At 39.1% G+C, this 7,762-nt stretch overlaps 1 pseudogene; it reads right to left on the bottom strand.

Moving 5' to 3' along the window:
- Positions 1-1,547: 1,547 nt before the first annotated feature.
- LOC102826687 lies at positions 1,548-2,340 on the bottom strand (annotated as a pseudogene).
- Positions 2,341-7,762: the final 5,422 nt, after the last annotated feature.

A 7,762-nucleotide genomic window follows, 5' to 3' on the forward strand; every position in this document is an offset into this window, starting at 1 on the left:
TCTAAGACTTAGGCAAAGGAAACCACGTATTTGTAAATTGCTGCAGTTAGGTAGAAGGGCGTGGGTTGGGAATGAGAGGAATAAACCACTTAAGTAAGCACAACTGGCAGAACTGGTGGTCCATGGACTATAGTTAGGGCTGCTATTTGTTCTGCTGGGGAAGCTCTGTTTCCAGATCCTGGGAACCTCTGGGAATAGCATCAGTACTGGGGACTGGTCAGACAATGACACAAAGAAGCATAGGATAATGGTTCAGTGCCCCCTACTCTCCCATTCTTATTCTTCCTGTGTGGGTCCCTTTCAAGGTTGCACTCTGGAACTATTCTAGACTCTCTGGCACAGATAGTTAAGTGGGGAATTTCCCAAGACTCTACCAGAATGTTGCTCAAGAGTAGGGATTCCAGTGGCTTTTTCAGAAGTTATGAAACACATGCTTTGCTTAAATTGGAGCATTTGTAGCATTTGTTCCTATTGTTTGTCAAAATTACCTTTTCTTCTTAGATCAAACCCACTTAGCAGAATCCTGATGTGGCAGGATAAGCACTGGACTGCTAACCATAAGGTCAGCAGTTAAATCCCACAAGTAGGTCCTTGGAAATCCTATACAGGGTCACTTTGAGTTGGAACAGACTCAACGACACTCAACAGCACCAATTAGCGCAATGCTTTAATGATATTGGTCTATTAGCAGTAGGAGGCAGGCATAGAGGCAACACAGAGAATGATCTGTACTGTCCCAGTTGTTTAAGGTGAGAGAAGACATTTAAAATAAAAGACAGAGAAATCTTACTAGACAGGAAAATATTACTAAAATGTGTCTGTAGACAGACTTTTCTCCCCATCCCTCCTCTAGAAAGTTTGTTATATTTGCCAGCTAATGGGAAAGTGGAAGTCTATTTCTCATCTTCTAGAAACAAATTTCTTTTTGCCACTACTTAGAACTAGACGAAAATTACTATCTGAATCTACTTAGAACTAGATTCAGCAAGTAAAAGAAGAGAAGAGTTATTGTGTGTTTTGCTTTTGTTTTTTTTCAGAGGGGGGAGGTGTTAAATTTTAATTTCAAAGCTTGGGTAGCTTCAATATCCAGGTCATGCATGGCAAAGTCCAGACATGTGTAAAATACCTTACAATACATTAGAATCCCAAAAGGTACCAAAAAGTACAGTAAAACAAACACTTCCATTATGGGAAATATATGACACAAATAATATAAAATTTAAAGTTGGAAAAAAAGGTGATACTGGTTTCCTAAGATACAATTTTACTCTTTAACACCAGGGGACACAGACCCAGGCTGCAGAGTGACAACTGGACACAGATCCTCCAAACTGGTTCTGTGAAATATGGTAATAAAATTGACCTATGATGCTGCTTGATACACCACACACTGCTAACACAACTAGATCTCTGGAAATAGTAAATGGGGGAATGATTTCCAAATTTTACAGGCCATAGAAACTTTGCCAAATTAAATTTGGTAGATAATTGTATTCATTGGTATCCAAACAGAGCTGTGCGGTCATCTGGTCTCCCCTGCCGCTGCTTCAGTATGGCCTGTAGTTATTCTATTGGCCACCATGCCTCTGGTTCTTCCTGTAATTTGTACTACACTTACTGTAGTCATAGCCTGGGCCAAAGCCATAATAGCCATAGGGTGAGTATCGCAGTTGTCATAGCCTGGTCAGTAGCCCTGCTGGTAGCCTTAGCCCTGGTTCCAGTAGCTGCTGTAGCTCTGATTCCAATTCTTGATTCTGACCTTCACTTCCACCACCACCGCCACTGTCATGGTTCCCTCTGTTGTAGTTTCCACAGCCCCCAGAGCCATACTGCTGCTGCTAGTAGACCTCTTTGGGCTGGGCCGCCTTGATTTAACACTTGCTTCCACTGACAGTGTGAAACTTTTTCTCCAAAACCTTCATCACAGGTTCTTCTTCTTTATAATGATAAATGCAAAGCCTCATCTTTTGTTCAACTTTGGATCCGTGGAAACCTCAATGGCCTCAATCTCCCCAAATTCATCAAAGTACTCCCTGATCTTCTCCTCGGTAACTTCAGACCCCCAACAAAGACATTCTTCACTGGGTCCTTCTTCATGACCATGGCCTTTTTGAGGTCAGTGACATGGTCATCCAGCCTGTACTCCTTCTGGTCTAGAACCTTCTCCACACTGGTTGTAATTTTGAAGAGACTAAACCCAAACCCTCTTGACCGTCCAGTGTTGGGATCCATTTTAACTGTACAGTCAACAACCTCTCCAAATTTGATGAAACAGTCTTTTAGGTCCTGTATGCTGGTTTCCCAGCTCAGGCCACCGACAAACATTCGTCCACCCCGCATCCTACTCGTTCGGTGCCATTCTGGGGTGCTGTGGTGCTGTTCCCGGTCATGGTTGCGGTGGTCGCAGAGCCAGCCCCAGAGGTTGCAGCAATAGTCTCCATGGGTTGCTTTTCATCCATTTCCAACATATTTAGGCCGGTGTGTGGAGGCTGCTTGCCACGATGATGCTGTGGGATCTGCTCGTTCTGACTCGCCTGGGAAGGCACCACAGGCTAGCCCGCACTCACACTTTTGCTGCCAGGGCAGCTCCTGACAGGGTTCCTACAGCCTCGGCCTCCACAGAACAGAATCACCAACTCACAGCCTCGCTTTAACCCATGCAGTTCTGCCACCTAAAAATCACCTTGAATTACTACTAGTGCTATTCATCTCCTAAGGTGATTTATTCTCAATGCTACTTTTCTTTTTTTCTTTCATAATTTATCTGGCAGAAAAACATTGCAAAATCTGCAGAATTTATTTCTGGATTAATGTCTAAATTCTAAAATAAATCATGTTCAACATTCTTTCAGGAATATAAAATGAGCCCTGGTGGCAAAATGGATTAAGTGTTGGGTTGCTAACTGAAAGATTAGTGGTTCGAACCTACCATCTGCTCCACAAGAGAAAGAAGAAGTGGCCTGCTTTCATAAAGATTTACAGCCTCAGAAACCCTGTGGTGCCCCCAGTTCTAATCTGTCCTATAATGTTGCTACGAATTGGAATTGACTCGAAGAGAGTGGCTGGGTAAGGAAGTAAGCAATATCGAGATAACTGGAGAATATTTTAAAGTTGTCTAGGAATTATTTTTACTTGGATACACAATCAATGCCCATGGAAGCAATAGTCACAATAACAAATGCTGAATTTCACTGAGTGAATCTGTGTCAAACAAATCTCTTTAAAGTATTAAAAAGAAAAGATGTCATTTTGAAGACTAAAGTACTTTTTATTGTCTCTTATGCATGTGAATATGGAAGGGTAAAGAAGAACTGAAGCCTTCGAATTATGGTGGTGGCAGAGAATATTGAATATATTCAATATTTGCTAGAAAAATGAACATATCCATGTTCGAAAAAGTACAGTTAAAATATTCCTTAGCAGGGAGGATGGGAAGGCTTTCTTTCATGTAGTTTGGATATATTACCAGAAGGCACCAGCGCCTGGAGGAGGGCATAAACTTGATGTTGTTGTTGTTGTTAGGTGCCTTCGAGTCGGTACCGACCCATAACGACCTTATGCACAGCAGAATGAAACACTGCCCAATCTTGGGCTAACCTCACTACTGTTGCCATGCTTGAGCCCATCGATACTGCCACAAGGCCAGTCCATCTCGTTGGCGGTCTTCCTCTTTTTCACTGACTATCCACCATATCAAACATGAGATCCTTCTCCAGTGAATGGTCCCTCCTGACAAGATATACAAAGTATGAGAGACAACGTTTGGCCATCTTGGCTTCTAAGGAGCACTCTGACTGCACTTCAATCAAAACGGATCTATTGGTTCTTTTGTCAGCCCATGGCACTTTCAATATTCTTCTCCAACACCATAACTGAAAGGCATCAATTCTTCTACCGTCTTTCTTATTCACTGTCCAGCTTTCGCATGCATATAAGGTTATTGAAAATACCATGGCTTGGGTCAGGCAACCTTAGTCTTGAAGCTGACATCTTTGCTGTTCAACACTTTTAAAAGGTCTTGTGCAGCAGATTTGCCTAATGCAAACATAGTTAGATTTCTTGACTGCTGCTTCCGTGAGTGTTGATAGTTGATCCAAGAAGAATGAAGTCCTTGACAACTTCAATCTTTTCTCCGTTGATAAGAATGTTGTTTATTGGTCCAATGGATTTTTGTTTTTTTACATTGAGATGTAATCCATACCAAAGGCTGTGCTATTTGATCTTCATCAGTAAATGTTTTAAGTCCTCTTCACTTTCAGCAAGCAAGGTTGAATCATCTGCATATCACAGGTTGTTAATGAGTCTTCCTCCAATCCTAATGCCACGGTTTTCTTCATACAACCCAGATTCTTGGATTATTTGCTCAACATACAGGTTGAATAAGTAAGGTGAAAGAATACAACCTTGTCGCACACCTTTCTTAATTTTAAACCATTCAATGTTCCTATGTTCTATTCGAACAACTGCCTCTTGGTCTAGGTACAGATTCCTCACGAGCACAATTAAGTGTTCTGGAATACTCATCCTCTGCAATGTTGTCCATAACTTGTCATGATTCACACAATCGAAAGCCTTTGCATAGTCAATAAAGCACAGGTAAACATTTTTCTGATATTCTCTGCTTTCAGCCAAGATCCATCGGACATCAGCAATGATATCCCTTGTTCCACGGACTCTTCTGAATCGGGCTTGAACCTCTGGAAGTACTTTGTCAATGTATGATTGTAGCCATTTCTGTATTACCTTTAGAAAAACTTTACTCACATGGGATATCAAAGAGACTGTCTGATAATTTCTGCATTCCATTGGGTCACCTCTCTTTGGAATGGGCACAAATATGGATCTCTTCCAGTCAGTTGCCCAGATAGCTGTCTTCCACATTTCTTGGCATAGATGAGTGAGTGCCTCCAGTGCCACCTAACTTACTTGAAAGATTTCAATTTTTAGTCCATCAATTCCTGGTGCCTTTTTCTTTGCAAATTCCTTCAATGCACCTTGGATTTCCTCCTTCAGTATCATTGGCTCTTGATCATATGGTACCTCTTGAAACAATTGAACATGAACCATTTCCTTTTGGTACTATGACTCTGTGTATTCTCTTGATGCTTTCTGCATCATTCAATAATTTACACAGTGAATCTTTGAATAGCGAAAGTTGAGCCTTGAATTTTTTCTTCAGTTCCCCCAGCTTGAGAAATGCTGACTATGTTCTTCCTTTTTGGTTTTCTGATTCCAGATATTTTCACATTTTGTTGTAATATTTGGCTTTATCTTCTTGAGCTGATCTTTGAAATTTTCTGTTCGGCTCTTGGACTTTCTCATTTCTTCTATTTGCTTTAGCATCTCTACACTGGAGAGCAAGTTTCAGTGTCTCTTCTGACATCCATTTTGACCTTGTTCTCCTTTCTTGTCTTCTCAATGACTTTTTCTTTCTTCATGTATGATGTACTTGATGTCATTCCACAACTCTTCTGGTCTTCAGTCTTTAGTGTTAAATGTATCAAATCTGTTTTCATATGATCTCTAAATTCAGGTGGGATATATTCAAGTCATATTTTCACTCTTGTGAACTTGTTTTCATTCTCTTCAGCTTCAGTTTGAATTTGCATATGGGTAATTCATTGTCTGTTCCACAGTCTGCCCCTTGCCTTGTTTTCACTGATGATATGGAGCTTTTCCATCATATCTTTCCACAGATGTAATCAGTTTGATTTCTATGTATTCCATCTGGCAAGGTCCATGTGTATAGTCTTCTCTTATGCTGTAAACAGAAGGTATTTGAAATGAACAAATCATTCATTTTTCAGAATTCTATCATGCATTCTTCAGCATCATTTCTATCCCCAAAGCCATATTTTCCAACTACTGATCCTTCCTCTTTGCTCCCAACTTTTGCATTCCAATCAATACATCTTGATTGCATATTTGATCGATTTCAGATTGAAAACAGTTGGTAGAATTCTTCTACTTCATCCTCACTGGCTTTAGTAACTACTAAATTTGAATAATATTGGTAATAGAGTAAATTTGAATAATAGTGATATTAACTGATCTTCCCTGTTGGCGCATGGATATTATCCTATCACAGACAGCATTGTACCTCATGACTGAACTGGATATGTTCTTTTTGATCATGAATGCAACACCATTCCTCTTCAATTTGTCTTCCCAGCAGAGTGAACCATGAGGTCATCAGATTCAAAATGGCCAATATCAGTCAATTTAAGGTCATTAATGCCTAAGATATCAATGTTTATGCATTCCATTTCATTTTTGACAACTTCCAATATTCCCAGATTCATACTTCATACATTCCATGTTCCAGTTTTCAATGGATGTTTACAGCTGTTTCTCTTCATTTTGAGCTGTGCCCCCTCAGCAAATTAAGTTTCCACAGGCTTTTCTCCTAGGGACTTTATGCCATTCGTGTTATCATAGTCAACTCTAATTTGAGGAGGCAGTTCTTCCCCAGTTACATTTTGAGTGCCTTCCAACTTGAGGGGCTCATATATCTGACAGTGTTTCTCTGCTATTCATAAGATTTTCAGTGACTAAATATTCAGAAGTAGTTCATCACTCTTTCTTACTAGTCTGTCTTTGTCTGGAAGCTAATCTGAAACCTCAACTTGACTCAACATTCAGAAAAAAAGAGGAAAGCCCTCAAGGAGATGAATTGACATGGTGGCTACAATGGGCTCAATCATAGATTGTGAGGATAACACAGGTTCTGGCAGTGTTTCATTCTGTTGTGTATAGGGTCACTATGAGTTGGAAACAACTCAGTGGTACCTGATAACATAATTGTCACACTTTAGCATTAACTGCATGTATTAGTTAATAATGACATATACAAGATCCTTAGACTCACATCATGATAGATTTTCGGAGCTGGAAAGATACTTAGAGCTCATTCTCATCTACTCTTCTTATTTTATGGCTATTAAATCTAACTGCCAGGGAAAGAAAACTTTTTACTAAATTGATAAATCAGAACTAAAATGCTAGTCTTGGATGACAATAACTAGCACTAGTGGATAGTTAAGATGTTTATATATGTACATATTTTATAGCACTAGATATGCTGGTGGCAATATATACACTAGTTAAATGTTAATGTCAGGATCATAGGGAGAAAGAAACTTCCCAAAAGGTCACCCATCCCCATTTTTTTAAGCAGGAATATATTAAGCTATCATTGACAGATAATTGTTTGCCATAATCTTGGTAAGAACATATAATTTAAAAAAAATTTTGATTATCTTTCATTAATACTACAGATGTTTTCTGTGCATATTTTATGTGTAAAACGTAACACTAAGCCAATGGGTTACAGAACTGAAAAAGGCCTTACTCTGAAGAGCTTTAAAATTATCTCACGAAAGCCTAAAGGAAATAAATTATTTATCATATGATAAATATGGCAGCCTCATGGTGCAGTGGAAAAAGCAGATTACTTTGAATTATTTAATATATGAGCAAATTTAGGAACTAGAGACTGACACATATTAGGAAATCAATATTAATGTACTCAATGAATGGATTATTTCTCTGTGCCTCATTTTTATGATATGCAAAATGAAGATAATATTAATTACCTTGCAGGATTTTTGTGGTGAGCAAACTGAATAGAAGAATATATATATATATTAATATTGTGTAAGTTTTGAGAAGAAATAAGAGTTTAGATGCTAGTTGGCTTTCTTTTATATATATTGTTGTTGTTGTGAAGTGCTGTTGAGTCGATTCCAACCCATAGCGACCC

This window comes from Chrysochloris asiatica, unplaced genomic scaffold (assembly GCF_000296735.1).
Source record: "Chrysochloris asiatica unplaced genomic scaffold, ChrAsi1.0 scaffold00201, whole genome shotgun sequence".
In the NCBI taxonomy this organism is placed as follows: domain Eukaryota; kingdom Metazoa; phylum Chordata; class Mammalia; order Afrosoricida; family Chrysochloridae; genus Chrysochloris; species Chrysochloris asiatica.